The 18,018-nt window shown below is 36.5% G+C and overlaps 1 protein-coding gene across 4 annotated transcripts in view; it reads right to left on the bottom strand.

Moving 5' to 3' along the window:
• Window positions 1–13,032, bottom strand: part of LOC131433732 (uncharacterized) — a 45,494-nt gene extending 32,462 nt beyond the window's left edge. The window contains exons 1-2 of one of the 4 annotated variants that reach the window (XM_058600304.1): window positions 12,518–13,032; window positions 288–484 (exon numbers count right to left, since the gene is read on the bottom strand). The gene's annotated coding sequence lies outside the window, so the exon portion shown is untranslated. Of the gene's footprint in view, window positions 1–287; window positions 485–10,609; window positions 11,272–11,313; window positions 12,476–12,517 lie in introns of those variants that run through there. The other 3 variants (XM_058600303.1, XM_058600305.1, XM_058600307.1) reach the window with 3 other exon arrangements.
• Between the last annotated feature and the right edge of the window lie 4,986 nt (window positions 13,033–18,018).

Genomic DNA, 18,018 nt, shown 5'->3' with positions numbered 1-18,018 from the left:
TCGAAAGCAAAAGGACTTGAGCAGCGAACGGATCGTGCGAAGAAGACCGGAAAGGATATCGAAAACCAAAGCAAGTAGGTAACAACAAATAAGAAGGTATGGCTAGGGCTGATGGTGGAACAAACCATTTCGAGCCTTTTTTACGAGGTGAGAGCGTGAGGTTTTGTTTATTTTGTTCTACTTCCCGGCTTGCCATGGAGATCGGAAACAAAGATATAAAGTAACATAAATTTAATGGGTACCATAGCTAGTTACTTGGAGTATTGGGTGGTTTGGTTTTGACTTACCTGAGCAAAACTAGGACGACAGGGTCTTGTCGGTTCGTTGCGTTTATTGCTGATGATGATTTTTTTTTATCCAGGTTCAATCTCGTGACAAAAATGTCATAGCTTTGGTGAACATCAGCTTCTTCTGATGCTGCCGATTCGCATCGTGTTTCCAATTAACACGCTTCCGAAACTCGAGGAATGAGAAAACACAATCACTGAAAGATAAGGATGGATAGAGATAGAAGCGTTACTTTTCAACAGTTTCGGCTGAGGCATTTTCGCTCGGTCTGCTCTATTTGAGTTAATTATTTTTATGATTTAACAAGTTCAGTCAACTGACACTTGGTCCCCTACCCCCGGTGGATATTTTCGGCATTCAAATCTCAGTCTGTGGACTTGTTTGGGTGTGCGAGTGTACGCCGGAACGAACCTATTCACAATGGTAATGCAATGACCACGATGACGTTAGAATCATTGATGTTGGTTATGTGGCAGATGCGGAGTTCAAATAAGCGCGTAGTTTTTCTGTTGGTCCGAAACACGTTGAATGTTTGTACGTACGTACCAAGAGCGGATGTTATTCATCAACCGACAAAATTAGGATAATTAACGCCCTGAGTGAAGGCGCTGGTAGCCGTTAATTAAAAGTCGTTTAATGTTATCAGATTTGGAACATCGTGGCACGGTTGGTATGCGACGGAGTAACAAAACAGTTTTGGTGGTTCCACTTTTGAAAATTTAGAGAAAAACGTGCTTGAAAATAAAATGAACTAATGAATAGTAGTAGATGTTTCAATAGACATAATCATATTCTGTTTTATGTGAAAGTAAAATCTACGGATCATTCGTGAACTTTGAAAAATACAGTGCCTACAGTATTTATAGCAAAGGATGCTTGATCAAAAAGTTCCCGAAATTAATTCAGAAAATTAATATACAAGATTATTCACCAACATCGATATTGTCCCCTTCGAAGTGGTTGATCAAATTAAATACGTCGGGGTTATTCTTGATTCAAAACTGAATTGGTCTGCTCACATTGACTTCAGGATTAAGAGAGCTTGCATGGCTTTCGGCCAATGCAAACGAGCTTTTGGAAAATCATGGGGACTCAAACCCAGATACATTCATTGGATCTACACAACTATTGTTAGACCAATTTTAGCATATGGATGTCTTGTATGCTGGCAGAAAGGAGAAGTTGCGAGAGTGCAGTCAAAGCTAAATCATCTCCAAAGAATGGTCCTAATGGCGATGGCGATTCACGACAAGTCCTACTGCTACATGTGTTCCTAAAACATGAAGCATTATCTTGTGCATACCGTCTTAAGGTTACAGGGCTTTGGAACAGTAACTCTATAGAATATGCTACTAGCCACACTCGCTTTTGGTCTCAAATAATTGCCCGGGATGAGTATTTACTCGCTCTTAGTGACCTAACTCTCACATGCAGTTTTTCTTTAAAAACATTCAATGTGAGATATCCTCTTCGTGAGGAATAGTTGATTGGTTATTTGGAACGACAACTTGATGAACACATAGTTTATTATATGGATTGGTTTTCTGTTGAATGGTCGAGCTGGTGTCTACTGTCGTGAAATGAGGCTAGAGCAGTCTCATTCCTTATGTAGATACTGTGCTGTGTTCCAAACAGAAATCTACGCGATTATGTGTGGTATACAATCGGCAATTCAGCAGAGAATCTGTGGTAAACGAATTTATTTTTGTTCCAACAGTCAGGCAGCTTTAAAGGCACTCAATTCGATTGATTCACGGTCGAATCTAGTGATCGAATGTCGAACTCAAATTCAAGACCTCAGCATTTCAAATGCTGTTTATTTCTTATGGGTACCCTGCCATTCTGGTATTACTGGAAATGAATGGGCCGATGAGTTGGCTAGAGCTGGTGCAACGAATGATTTCGTTGGTCCTGAACCAGCTTTATCACTTTCAACTAGTTGGATAAAGCACAAGATTCGTTCTTGGGCTGCATTCAAACATGCCAGCTACTGGCGCAAATAACTAAGGGAATGTAGTAGATGTGTCAATAGACAAAAACATATTCTGAATATGTTAATTTTATGTGAAAGTAAAATCTACGAACTAAAGCTTCATTCGTGAACTTTGAAAAATACAGTAAAACTGAAATGAGAAACGAGAGAGCATCCTTTGCTATAAATACCGTAGACACTTCTTTGATCAAAAAGTTCCCGGAATTAATTCGGAAAAGTACAAGATTATTCATCAAAATCGATATTGTCACTTTCAATATACTCTCCATTGACTGCAACACACCTATGCCAGCGCTTGATCCAATCCTATAAACATTTTTTATAATCAGTTTTCGGTATGGTCATCTGAGTTATCAGCGATTTTTCCATAATCTCATCTCGAGTGCTGGAACGCGTTCCACGGAGCGGTTTCTTGAGTCAACCGAATAGGAAAAGTCACAGGGAGCAAAATCAGGTGAATTCGGTGTAAGCGGAATAATTCCAACAAGCTCATGATCCGAAAACTTTTAATCAAAGTGTTTTGTCATACCATGAAAATACATTCGTTGCCCCAAATTTTGATTCATAGAATCGGATTTTTTTTAGAGGGTGTCGATTCCTGAAAAATCAGGAAGTCTCAGAAATTTTGATTTAACCTGGAATTTCCTCCTGAAAAAAGATATTTTTTTATTGACAGACACATCTGATGAGTAGGGGTTTGATCGCAATTTTCTGAAGTTTGAAGAATGAAGTGAAATTTGAAGAATGGCGTTTAAGTCATGTCATACATTCCGGGGGAAGCAAAAATTAATAATAATGTTCGTTCAGTTGTGCGTAGTTTGTTTATCGACCGTCTGTTGTATTTATGAGTTTCTTTGTTTTTTCTGAATATAAAATATTTCTTCGGGATCAAAAAATGGAAAAGAAGTCTAATTGAAATTGGAAGAATTATTCGTGCATGTGCAAATTTTGCTCAGAGACAATATTAACCCCTTTGAACAAACTCTATGTTCTTTTCTAAATGTGAAAAGTAAGATCGTTAAGATTACTTTCCACATTTAGAATGGCTAAAGTTACTAGTGTACTGAATATTCACAGTTGCTCTAAGTATTAAAAATCTTGTATTGTCTATCGCGTTGAAACGTCAAAAAGCTAGACATGCTCAAACATTGTTCGTGGAAGATAGAGAGACATTGAGAGGCTGAAGTAATTGGAGAATTTTTAAAAATGGACTGAGTCATTTCACTGAATCATACATGATTCTCAAGATCTATTGCGGTCGCTCAATCGAGTAATTTTTTCTATCTGAAATTGCTGTGCTTATTCAGATTAAACTAAGCCATAAACGCTCTTCACCCGAGGCAGTATTATTTTCAATCAAAAATATTGGTAATACCTCTTCAATGACCCAATCCAAATAGCATAATAGATTCTTCCCTAGTTTTTTCGAGGAATAAGCGTTTAGAGCACCTAATCATACAATCGACGGCTAAAACATCAGACAAGAATTAAATGAACATATCTAACAGCTAGCTGATAATTCTGATTTTCAGACAATATTTTTGGCAATCTGGTGAAGTTTCCACTACACAATCAAACGTACACATTGACGTCTTGTATTGACAATGATAATGTCTCGCGCAAGAGACACTTTAGAATCTAGCTTTTGGTAACCCGGTAAAAACGGGTAAGCCCACACATACGTGACTCCTGTCGGCAATGACGGACAGTCAATCTCTTCGTAGTGGTCGGAGCTTTCATTTATGGTGTATAGGGACCGTGCACGAGGGCGTGGTTTAGTGGCCCGGTGAAGACAGCGCACGAGGCGGCGTGTGGACAAAATAATCCTAAATAGCAAAACTTGTAATCTGAGTTTGAAAATACTTTCTAACTTATTTTCTATGTGTATTTTTTTTCGGAGCCGGAACTATTGGCGTGCGGTGCGAACGATTGTTCAACATCGACTGGCTATTACATTTTGAGTCGAATTATTCGTTCTGTATCTAAATACGGCCACGTCATTTTCTGTCATTGCAGTTGGATTTGTGTATAATATTGAACATATTCTCTCAAACATTCTCTATTATCATGATATTCTCAGCACATTGAATGATTTTTTAATCGACTGGAAAACACTGAAAAAAATCTCGCAACAAAGTTCTAATTTCAGACCTTTAGTAAAAATTGCTTCTGTGTAATTTCTTTTTATACTTTCAATCAAATGAAATACCCCAAAAGAGTGCAAATACTTTGTTAAATGAAGTAAGTTTATCTGAAGTAAGTTTCTCTTACTTTCGCTCAGTTGCAATTTTTACACCACTTGCTATTATTTTATTTTCAGAGCAAAATAGACCCAAATAACTATCCATCCGTCAAACTTTGAAATGGACCGCAGTTTTAGATAAATTTAAATACTCGATAATAAATAACTACTAAATTACTCGACTGTCAAATTTTAACTAAAAGTTCAAATAATTCGCAGGATGGTCCATATTCTTAGAATGGAGGAAGAAAATAAATTGCAATCGTAAAAATGGTAGCAAACTCACGGGTAGTTAGTTCGACGTATATTGAAAATACGTAAATTGAGTCACTAAATTAACAACAAATAATCATTTTATTGAAACGCTGAGCTGTTTTGCCTTTCTTATATAGAAAGGCTATACAATCACTTGAAAAACGAGTAATAAAAATTGACCAAATGTTATATGTCATTCCACTCAGTTCGTCGAGCTGAGCAATGTCTGTGTGTGCGTGTTTCTCGAAAATGACTTAATCGATGTTGACCAACTTAGATTCAAATGAAAGGTCTCGTGGTTTTACACGGAATTCTTGAATCTCATCCGGACCCGACTTTCGGTTCCGGAATGATAGAATAAAGTGTGTTAAAAATTGTGTACCGTCACTTAAAGAATCGAAACGAAAAGAGTAAACAGTTTTCTAAATTGGTCTCGAAAGTATTCCAATCGGTAGCCATTATCAGTAGGCACCCAAACAAACCGATTCCGGCTTTCCTGATAGTCATATACTCAAAAAAGGATCTCACTTATTTTTCTCCGAGATGGCAGTCCGGTATTCCTAATCTTAGGTTCAAATGAAAGATCTTATGTTCATACCGAAAATTAAGCATAATTTTCGGATGCAATTAAAATCGTCGTTTAGAGTACGATGTCAAAATCCTATAAAATCTTCAAAATTTGAGTTTAAACTAGTAGAGTTTGTAGGTCATGTTAGTTCATGGCCATACGAACAAACTTCGAAAATACCGGTTCTCGGGTTCCAGTGCCCGAAATACCTGCACTAGTGGAACTCACTTCGTGTTCTCATGGAAGTCAGAGAGAACTGTTCCATACAGTAGATTATACTAGTTAATGCACAAAAAATCTCTTCAGTTTATTTTACCAATCGAAGAAAAATATTTTTAATAGTATACCACAGTATTATATATAAGAATATGATTGATATGAGGAAGACATCATTACACCACTAGGTTATCGGTCCCTATACTACGGCTTTATTAGAAGAGAAAATCATTTCGTGCGAGGAGTTGTAATACAATAAAGGAACTGTATGGAAACACAGAGAAACTATCTACCAATTATCTAAATACTGAACGTCAGATAAATTGGATTCAGTAGCAGCTTAACAATCTGTATAAATCTGCTTCATCTGGAATCGAGAATTGCATTTGAATAAAATTTAATAACAGCATACGATGCAAGACCACATGCAGATCTAAGATTGAAGAAATCTATAAGAATCCGCTGTGGGTTACAATTTTGACTTGTTTAATTACTGCCTCTGAGACATTCGAAACTGGAATCCGTGGAACGATGTAACAATGAATCAGTTTAGCCATCATTAGAAAAGATTTGTGAATTGGAATTATTGCAGTTTCACTAATATAGTCTCTATTTTCGCGGCGACATTGATATGACTGGTCAAACCCTGTTTTAATCCACCTAGTGGTGTAATGATGCCTTTCTCCTATCAATCATACTATCATATATAATACTGTGGTATTCTTCAAAATATTTTTTTTCGATTCTTAAAAAAATAACCGAAATCGGTTTGTTTGACCGTCTTCTGATAAAATCTATCAATTGGAAAATATTTGAGGTCGATTTAGAAAAATTTTTAAGATTTTTCCCCATTTTCAGTGATAGTATACAATTTTTAACCCACTTTACCCTATATTTCCGGATCCGGAAGTCGGATCCGCATGAAATTCAGGAATTACGTATGGGACCATAGGACCTTTCATTTGAACCTAAGTTTGTGAAAATCGGTCGCGCCATCTATGAGAAAAGTTAGAACACATATTTTCATTTTTTTGCACATTTTACCCCATAACTCCCGAACCGGAAGTCGGATCCAAATAATAATTTTTTTATGAGACCTCAAGATCTTTCATTTGAATCTAAGTTTGTGAAAATCGGTTCGGCCATCTTCGAGAAAAGTTAGTGCATAAAAACGTTACATACACACATACGCACATACACACACACACATACTCACACAGACATTTTGCGTACTCGACGAACTGAGTCGAATGGTATATGACACTCGACCCTCCGGGCCTCGGTTCAAAAGTCGGTTTTCACCGTGATTGCATAACCTTTCTATATGAGAAAGGCAAAAATATGAAAACTTATTTGTTTACTTTTCTTTTCTTATTTGTTATTGCGGAACACAGTATTGCCAATTGTATGCTTATTTGTCATGAGGACAAGATGGAAATAATAATAAATAAATGAGATGACAGATCTTCTGACTGCCCTTTGTCTAGTTTTTTTTAATTCTGGAAAATAATCGTTCGTGCACCGTACTATTTCTTGAGATCGTATTATTTACCAAGACCTATCCAGATCCTCTTCCATCCTAGTTCCTTTTTCTGTTATTCTCGTGGGGTTGCAGTGATATTAGGGGTCTCAAGAAACAACAAATATTGGACTATCATTCCTTCACTTCCTCAGCAGCGCAGTCTTTAGTCGTGACCGGCGTCATTATTCATTATTGTATTAAAAGTTTTGAATAAGTCCACGGTGCAAACGATTCACTTCTCTCAAGTATAATTTAGTTGGTTAGTTGTATTTTCGCTTATTCGGGCAATCACACGGAACGACCGAAATTAGCTCTGCGCCTAATTCGTATTACTGTTTTTGAATTAGTTGATTTTAACAACGAAATTTTCAAAATAACTATAAAATAAGTTAAAATTAAGAATTTATTTTGCTGAAAAAAAAACTTATTTTCAGAGAATGTGTTTAGTTGGCGAATATCCTGGACACAAACCAGCAATATTTCAATCCAACACGAAATTCTCATTGACAACTAATTTTGTTGTTAAAATCAGAAAAAAAGTTTCTATTTATCTATCACTATCATTACTAAAGCACAGCACAAAGAAAACAAAAATGAAATTGGTTTTATTAACAAGTTTATTAGCCAAAAACTCATGAGAAGTGTCAAAGCAAAACAATCCATTAAAAAGCAAAAAAGGACAGTCTTGTTGAAACTGCTTGCAAATTGTTTAGATGTTTTTCGCATGTGTTACGATATATCCATATATAAATTTCTAAACCCATATGTAAAAATGATGTAAACTGTTAGTGGGAAGTGTATTTATTTAGAATTTGTGCGCATTTGAAGCGATTGTGCCTAATAACGTTTTTACGCGGAACAGGGAAGTGAGTTTCGAATGTTGCACTCTAATTGTATATGTCAAATGATTTTTTTGTATCTTCCAACCTTCCGGGTCACGCCGTCCGGTGTACTACTTGTATTCGGTTTTTGTTTTCCAAGTGCTCGAAGTTTTCAGTGAGAGAATCGATTTCGCGAAGTCGAATGAAGAAAACAGCGATTTAGAAGAAAAAATTTCAAAGAGATGTTTATGTTTCGTTTATGTACTTTTCTCCAATACAACGTCGTATTTATACCTGCCAATATAGAAAAGACAACCGAGACTGAATTTTTTTGCGGTAGTAGTGTGCCATCTAGTGGCTAGTAGACATTACGGTGTGAACTTGTTTTCGGTGACAGAGCGCCATATAGCTGCAAATTGCAGAAGCCAATTCAACCATTTATGTTAGTTGAAAATAACGTTTTATTTCTCTAATTCAACTAAAAAATTAGTTGAAATGAAATAAAATGTGCCGTAGCTAAGAAATGACAGCACGTTTAATTGGTAAATTCATCTAAAAAAATAGCCATTTCAACAAATATTCTATTATAATAAAGGGAATGAGAATTAAAAAATCTAAATTAACAAAAAATTAACAAAATGTCTCAAAAAATAACTAACTAAAATCAACTTATTTTTTCGCCAAAATGCTGATTTCGGTCTTTCCGTGCATGAATTGCAACTATAGTCGGTCTACTTCTGTTCACCTCAACTCAGTTTCATTTAAATGGATATTTTTCAATCGCCTGTACTGAACAACCTGTTATTCCGGCACTGAAAGTTGGATCTGGATAAATTTCGAAAGCGTACTATGATAGGAAACATACATGCACAGGCAGATTTCGTTTTTTTAGTTTTTGAGACAGTAACTAAATAACATAAAGGGAAAAGCTAGGTGTTCAAAGTTTCAGTACAAACAAATTAAACTGTAATTAAGGCTTACAGCGGGTTTCCAAAACAGCATTCCTATACGGAAACCTGCCTTTAAGTTTAGATTACTTTGTTAGTTTGCAGAAAAATTACATAGCCAGTGCTACGATCCTACTAACTTAAAACATAAGACATTTAGTTCATGAGTTCATGAGTACACCGCTTTACCTTCTGAACTGTTAATTTAGCCGCTTGTAGTAGGTGATAATACATTGGGCCTTATTCTGCGAGTCGAGTGAGGCGACAGAATATAATTTTCACCTTCCTTTCATCCAACATTTTATGGAAGCTCGATTCTCAAATTCTGATACATGCAAACAGTTTCAATTAAAAGGCATTCCATTCGACTCAATGAGATTTGAAATCTGTTGTAGCATTTGAAAAATTTTAATACCGTACAGTGTTTTATTTCAGTATCTTTCGGAAGGGTAAAGCGTGATGCGTTAGTCGATACCTTTCACGTAGCCCTTCTGAGTTCGATTCTTCCCAACCCCGCACATAGGGTCAGAAAGCTTTTCTAGTCCGAGAGGCGAACGACCTTAAGGTTTAAACCACTATAATTGAAACAAATGAAATCTTAGAAACTTTTACTAACATCAGTTGTTTTAATCTATTCGCCGTTAGGCCTAGTATGCCTAGAAAAAAAAATTACAGGGAGTTCTATCGAAGCCCATATTCAAGGTGTGGAAATAATCAGCATGTTCTGCACTAACATATTACTCACACACACATATGGTACTTATCTATCATTACCACATCAATATTACATTTATGCAGTACCAACTTTCAAAAGACTACGTGTGAAATTTCATGACATTTCGATTAGTCTGAAAAATGTGACAGCAATTTAAGTGAACTGCTTTTGTAATTTTCAAAACGATGGATTCGAAACAATTTCATGAGTTAGTTTGTCATTGCTTCTTGATAAGAAAAATACTATACAAGCTCAGTAATGTTTTCAAAAGTGTTATTTGGACTCTGCTCTATTGGAAAGAACCATTTTTTTTGGTTTGCTAAATTTAAACGTGGTCGTATTTAATACTACAATCGCCTAACATTCGGTTGTGTTCAAGTTGAATATATTTTTGTTTTCTTATCATACGATTATATGTAATAGTAATAAAACTTGTAAGCAACTTGAATATGTGGACAGAAATTGAATTGATTCGAATAGAATCAGAAAATTCAATTATTATTATTAAATGCATCGCCTTAGTCATGTTTGCTACTGATTATGTGTTGCAATTCTGTTTTCTGATTCAGTTCACAAACACTTGAATAACTTTAAAATTAACCAAGTTTGTTTTCATAGATGTTTGACAATTGTTTTAGGCTACGTCAAAACTTTTGACCCGGCGTAAGGGTGTAGGTAAATCTACCTAATTATAAATAAACTTTCATTCAATGTCTTCGGTATGTTGACTACTTAAACATCTGAGATTACAAGAAAATTATTAGGAGTTCGTTTTATGTATGTTATAAAAATCTTCAGTTTTTGCTTTCTTGTCATTGACGATGTCGTGTATGGTGGCATATTAATCAACAAGCAGTGGTGACAATTCCGATACGTAAGAATAATCAACTTCATTATTAACCACATATCGCCAGCACTGAAAATATAATCACTCGTTTCATTCTGTATCACTGTTCAAACATTGCTCGTTAATTTGAGCGTAATTCCTTTCTTCCCGTGGCTGGGTAAACTAGAAATCGCATTCATTTGCACACTATCGTACCAATGCAAGCAGCGTACAATAAGTCACTGTTTCCAATCGTTACACCTCGGCGAACCTTGGTAATCCTGTTTTCCTTTTCGACTCGTTACAGATAAATACCGGTTACACCAGAATAGTCCAAGGTAATATAACATCCACAACTTTTGTGATCAATTGCATCTTCTTTCCATACACTGGAAAACACATAGATGGGCACCTGGTCACAAGTCATTCCACACTCACAAATGTCCATAATGCATGCATACTGATCCTTTTCTTTAGGATACCGGTGTGAGCGAGATGGCAAAAAATTTACAACTTCGAACTGCGTTTCCTATAAACACTAAAATGGCTCCCAATTTAAAACATTATTCCTTCTTTGTACTTTGCCTTCTGGCTTGCGTTCCTGGTTTTCGCGTCTGCACCTCTTTCGCAGATTTGCTTTTCTTCGGTTCCACACTAAAGATCTTTGCTCTAAGAGACTGTGATTATCATCGTCCTCGTCTCCACACCGTCAGACCCGTTCGTGCTCGTCTCGTATGCATATTGCATATTATAATGAAAAGTAGAAAATTTTCTTTATTTCACCGCATTGCTAACTGCTCTAACTTCCCGATAATGGTCACCTCCCTCGCACACCAGACACAGATACACGTTGGCATGGCTTGCTCGGTTATGCGTGTGTAATTGTTTCCCATTGTACAAATTATCCAACCTTCAATTACCTTTCGGGCGAGTAATTACGTTCCGCAGGCGCACACATATACGGGAAATTAAGTCTACTCAATTAATGGTGTAATCAAATTCACTGAACCCATAAGCGCAACAACTTTAAACCATAGGTTGAGTCAAACAGATACCAACGGTGCATTGGCTTCGTAAAGGCGCTCTCTTCTGATCAGAGCTACGATCAGCCGTACTCGCGTGCACTTTGAAAATCACTAATTTAAATGAGAATTCTGCTGAGCCTAAGGAGGAGGAAAATTATCAAAATGAAGCAGAATAAAGAACGCGACAGTGTCGATACACACACGCGCTAAACCATCAACCCGAGGGGGAAAGTTCAAGAGAGAAATAAAAAATGAATGTATTCCCGATATTGTCAATCAATATGTGTGCACCCCCCTGAATTTTTCAGTTTTTGCTCGAGTCCAGTTGATCGTCGCTGTCTTCGAATTTACTTTTCGCTATTACAGGTATTGTGTCTGCTTTAGGTAGCAGGTGGAATTAGAGACTTCCAATTCTTTCATGTTTTGGCATTCTTCGTTAAATTATGAAATCTTTTAGTTTACAATTCGTACATGAGTTGTGTGTATATTTTCTGTCATAATTTGTGGACAGAAATTATTATGTAACAGAACTAGCACCAACTTTATTCGATCACAAAGTTTGCCACTACTAGGAGGATTGCTCGTTTAGTGTGGTAGTCCGCCTTTGCTCACGATTCTCTCATTCACAGTGAATTGTGGGAGTGCTACTCCTGTTGTGTCGCGTTTCATTATGCAAAGTTTCGTGAGACGCGTCTTATAGCGGCAAAAGCAATCCTTTTGGAAATGGCTTCATAAGACGCCGATAAGGGGTGCTTTACAGTACTCGGTCTCTCACCAACTGAATATACTGGATTTTGCGCAAATCTACATCCGCGCATTTGCAAAATTTTGGAAGGAACACTTTTTCGACTTTTAAAAAAAATCTCACTCGTATCTTCGCATTTGCGTTTTTCTCTAATTAAACATGAAGATACATGTGAATGTTTGATTATACTACTACCACTACAGTAACAGTTTATTTTGTCTCGTTCACTCTCTCTCTTTTTTTCTCTCTCTCTCTCTCTCTCGATAAAATCGTTCGCACTACTATGTCACACGGTTTGTTCACACGAACTAGAGCGAGACACCGGAATATCAAAGATCATCAAAAATAACTAACCATATATCGAAAAGAGATAAAATTTTCTCGCATTGAAAGGTAAAAACTATTTCTCACACTGGACGAGCACAACAAAAACAGTTTTACTAGTATTAGAAGCAATATTGAGAAAGGCGACCTCCCGGCGCGATCGGCCCGGCTAACAAACGATGAGAGCGAGAGAGCCAGTTGAAGACCACTGGAGGTAGACACGGGATAGACAGTGACACGCAATTTTTTTGTTTTCAAATACTGGTTTTCATTCATCGAACTGTCCGGATAAGGTATTACGCTTCCTTAAGGAAACCGATTTTTAGCACGATTTATCACCTTTTTTCACCAAGCCGAGGATACACAATTTATTATTTTCAGAGTGATGATAGTACGATAAACGATTCACCGGCTTTCACGATAGCGAGCACGCACTCGGTAGCTGGACTGAGTAAATATAAACGCGATCCGATTATTCTTTTGCGTTAACTACACAACGCACGATTGGTCCGATTCCATTAACTGTACATTCTCGACTGAGGCGATGCAACTCACTGGCAGAGGTACGACAATAGGCTCGACTTGAAAAGAGAGAAGAGAGAATATCTTTATTCAGAGCGGATTTTGTTATTGATTGGAATGGTGTCGCCTCTGGTGGCCGAAACGAGATCATGAGGTAGGTTGGTTGATTGATATGATGTTGTCTATATTGTATTGTGAATGATGTTGGATTTCTTTGAAGGTCTAGCCGACAGCAAAGACACCATATTAACAAGATATCCAGCTGTCACATTTCCCGAACAAATCATTGGCAACATCTTTTTTTTGCGAGCATGGCAACATCTTTTTTTTAGGCGAGTCATATAATTGACATGATATGTTAAATGTGATCCCGTGCGATGGCGTTGCTGACCTGAAGATTGAAATCGCTCCAAACTGACAGGGTCTGCCGACAGTGATGTGGTAATATACGAACTGAGATTGTTTCACATTTGACGATTTTTCGAACCAATCACGATGTGTAATTCAACAATATATTCCGATTCATTGGATTCTCGACGCTAACTTTTCTTCATATTAATGATTATATTCATTAAAATGGTGAAAAGCAAGGCATTTTTAACTGACATTTGTTTGGTTTATAACATGATCCTGCATCCTACAGCAGATGTAAAACTGTCGAAAGTTTCACTGACAAATCCGTAAACAATATGTGCTTTAGATAAGAATTAAGTTAGGTTTCAATATTTTGTTGGGTTTTGGAGTATTTTTTATTCGGGTCTTGAACTAAAGATGTTTTAGATGACTTTTGCGCTTTTACTTGCAATACCTTCGGAAGTATAGTTGCTTTGAATTTACTTGCGCTCCACCATTCCTTCAGAACGTCTAAGCTTTGAATCGTGCTTTATCGAAACCAAGTCTTTAGATTTTGTTTTTGAACCATTGCTAATCACGAATTATACCTATCCGTTTTTTTGCATTCTACCGTTCATGAATATTTATAGTAATCGTTCTATAGCTGTTTAATTCAAATCAATATTCTAAAAATTTTAAGGAAATGAATTATTCGTGAGAATTTAATATTTGTTTAAAGACTATTCTCGAAAACATTGGAAACCTTCTTTTGTGTATAACGTTCTAATGCATTTGTGTATAATTTTTTTATAGAATTGGGTGCAGTTTTGGGTAAAACTTGTGCAAAATTTTATCACAATCTGTCAAATAGTTATCGAGATGACCGTCAGGTGCACCGACAAAAACTTATGGGCGTGGTCGTGGAATATCCAGATGGATCGTGAAACATTTGGGGATCGACAATGACCGTGTCCCGTGTGGTAAAATTGTCCAAGGAGACCCAAACGATTCAGTGACAAGCTGTGGAAGAAAAGCGAAGAAATACAACCCCGCGGAGAAATATAAAGGATTACTGAGACGAACTATGAGGATAACAGAAAAAAAATGTTATATCATAAGATATTTCTAGCATATTTTCTAATATTTATTGCTGTTGCAAAAATATTGGGGGGCATGGCTCCTCCAATAGATCTTTTGGGGGGGCAAAAAGCGTCTTGACCCCCCATAGTTGTCGTGCCTGATTGAGAGTATACTGTTCTCCACACCTAGAAAATATCTGAGTATGGAATTCCAAACCTGGAAATGCGGTTTTTACCTGCCTTCAACAGCGTATCCAAATTCACTCCGCCATCTTACCACCAACACATATTCACTACACATCTAGGTGAAGTCTGTTCCACCGCCCCTGGTTCACTTTTAACTGCTAAGGGCATATTAAGTACTGTTCTAGTTCCAGATGCATAATTTATGTCAGATTTAAAATTTAAATCTGTATTTTATAACAAGAAACACTGGCAGCCTTTGCAGCGTTTTATTTGTGTTTCAAATATAATAGAACGGCATCGTATGCCAGTTTTAAATTTGACAGAAGAACTGTTCGAATAAAAAACTAGAACGGCTTGCTGGGGATACGTTTGTTCCAGTTTCGGTTCTAATATGGATCTTCCAGATAAAACTTCTAGCTGCTGAATTTGCTCTAAGCAGTTGCAAAAATCACTCATTTTCATTGCCGACTTGAGGACTAGCGCTAAATAAATAAACAAGAACGCCTCCAGAACTAAACACAATGAACTATCGCTCAGCATAAGCCCCCTCAGACCCTATTTTTTAGCCAAACAATAATCGTGAAACCTAATTGAGTAGTTAGAATTTGATTTAGTCTCATAAAGCATAATATTTTGGTCTAATCTTGCGTCCAAGAATCTCATAGAAGGAATCCAGACTAAGTGTAACAAAAATAATGCAATGCAATGCAGTATCAATTTGAACAAGTTGTTGTCCCACCAATAATAAAACGCTTCAAAAGATTCAGGACTTAGTACAAATGTGTTGCACAGACACACATATATAGAATTATTAGATGTAACATCATATATTATTATAGATAAACTCAAGATAAGCTGATTTGCGATTTTACTTGTATTACATGTTGAACCCCTCACTGAACTCGGTTAACCGCCAGTTCAGTACAATTATTTACATAAAAACAATAAGCGTCTTATCACTACATGCGTTGTAACTATGGTAGTGTTTGTCCATGTCTGATTATTCTCTTTCTTAAAAAAATATCATTATGATATGAAATCGACTCATTTGTCCAGGTTTATATCGTTGTATCCAAATTGAATCTAATTGTCAATTTTATCATTCGAAACAAATCTACACACTTATATTTTATAGCTGAATCTCGGCAAAATAATTGCCGAGATTTGCACAACCGAGGGCTCGGTAACCGTCTCGGCAAAATTGATTATTACTGAGAATTTCGGCAATCCTGAACTGTCAATAATTGCCGAGCAGCAATTTTGCTGTCAGTTCGGCAAAAGCGATCGGGATCGAATCATGTACTCGATGTACCGAGTCATCAGTAATCGAATGTAGAAAGGATTTTGCTTTATTATTGCACGAAAAACTTATCACCTGATTTGAGGAATGAGTGTATTTTTTTAATGCTCACTTTAACAAAAAAAATTAAATCCCAAATCACATATAAAAACATTTATTCCTAGTGCTCGCCCTACCTGGAAATAAACAAAGTATATTAAATGAACATTTTGATTCCACTTAGCTTTCCACGTAATACTGAAATCTCTTTCATTCGCCAAATTCGTATATATTTTTCAGGTCCATGAGAAATAGCGACGTCTGGTGCTGTACACACTTATTTTCGGATTTTCAGTTCGGTAATATTTTTACTGGAAAATTCGTAATTTTTATCAAAATTACCGATTAGTCTGCTGTTCTTATAAAAATTGACGTATTCAGCATATTTTGTTACCGAAATTCAGCTCTTCAAAAACATGTACTGAAAATTTGGCAATTATCTACCGAACTGTCTTCACTTTGAAATTATTTGGTAAATTTAATAGAAATCGTGCTGATCGATCAGTAATTTATCGATTTTTAGCGAATTGTTCGGTAAAGAGTACCGAGTGATCGAAATGAGTAAAATGAAATATATATTGAACAAAATCCAATCTTTGGATGTATCGTTATTCGAACTATTCAATAAGTAATATGATTTACCTTCTAACATTTCAGTTTTACAATAAATGGATGCAATCACTTGTTTTTTCTGTCGAAAGGTAGTTTCCGGTTATGTAGAAGACCTGGACGCCATGTCTCTTTACATATCCGAATTCGCGATTTTCTTCCTGACGCTGTACATGACGACTGTACATTTTCGAAATGTAATATGCGTTATAGTCGGTTTTGGTACCTAAAAAGACATATTTTGGATGAACATCCCCGAGAACCGCAATTTCTCGTGAATTCTCCGTGATTTCAATCTGCATTTGAATATGCGGAACTAGCGGATAATGAGTCAGTAGATTCAATTAATGAAGACACTAAACATACCGAAACGGATGAAATTAAAAATTCTCGTGGCGCTTAAAAAACAAAGGAGGCAGATACAAAAAAAAAATAAACCCGTTAAACGGTATTTTTCAGTGGTTAAAGGGTAATAACTGTATTTTTTGTTTTTTAAATTCCGTCTTGTTAATACCATCACAAAGAACGAATATAATATTAGTAATAATTATTTACGCTGTTATATCTGTGAATTTATATGTGTTATTCCAGGTTGATGGCCCGTTTCCTGAGGTTAATTCCTATATCCCGATACTACAGGGTGATTTTTTAAGAGCTTGAGAACTTTTTTAAACAATAAAACGCATAAAATTTGCAAAATCTCATCGGTTCTTTATTTTAAACGTTAGATTGGTACATGACATTTACTTTTTGAAGATAATTTCATTTAAATGTTGAACGCGGCTGCGTCTTAGGTGGTCCATTCGGAAAATCCGCTTTTTTATCGACAAATTTTGTTCAGCGATGAGGCTCATTTCTGGTTGAATGGCTACGTAAATAAGCAAAATTGCCGCATTTGGAGTGAAGAGCAACCAGAAGCCGTTCAAGAACTGCCCATGCATCCCGAAAAATGCACTGTTTGGTGTGGTTTGTACGCTGGTGGAATCATTGGACCGTATTTTTTCAAAGATGCTGTTGGACGCAACGTTACAGTGAATGGCGATCGCTATCGTTCGATGCTAACAAACTTTTTGTTGCCAAAAATGGAAGAACTGAACTTGGTTGACATGTGGTTTCAACAAGATGGCGCTACATGCCACACAGCTCGCGATTCTATGGCCATTTTGAGGGAAAACTTCGGAGAACAATTCATCTCAAGAAATGGACCGGTAAGTTGGCCACCAAGATCATGCGATTTGACGCCTTTAGACTATTTTTTGTGGGGCTACGTCAAGTCTAAAGTCTACAGAAATAAGCCAGTAACTATTCCAGCTTTGGAAGACAACATTTCCGAAGAAATTCGGGCTATTCCGGCCGAAATGCTCGAAAAAGTTGCCCAAAATTGGACTTTCCGAATGGACCACCTAAGACGCAGCCGCGGTCAACATTTAAATGAAATTATCTTCAAAAAGTAAATGTCATGT

The sequence above is a fragment of the Malaya genurostris genome, chromosome 3 (genome assembly GCF_030247185.1).
Source record: "Malaya genurostris strain Urasoe2022 chromosome 3, Malgen_1.1, whole genome shotgun sequence".
Classification (NCBI taxonomy): Eukaryota; Metazoa; Arthropoda; class Insecta; order Diptera; family Culicidae; genus Malaya; species Malaya genurostris.
Note: the sequence above shows the minus strand (reverse complement) of the source record. Positions and strands in the feature narration are given on the sequence as shown.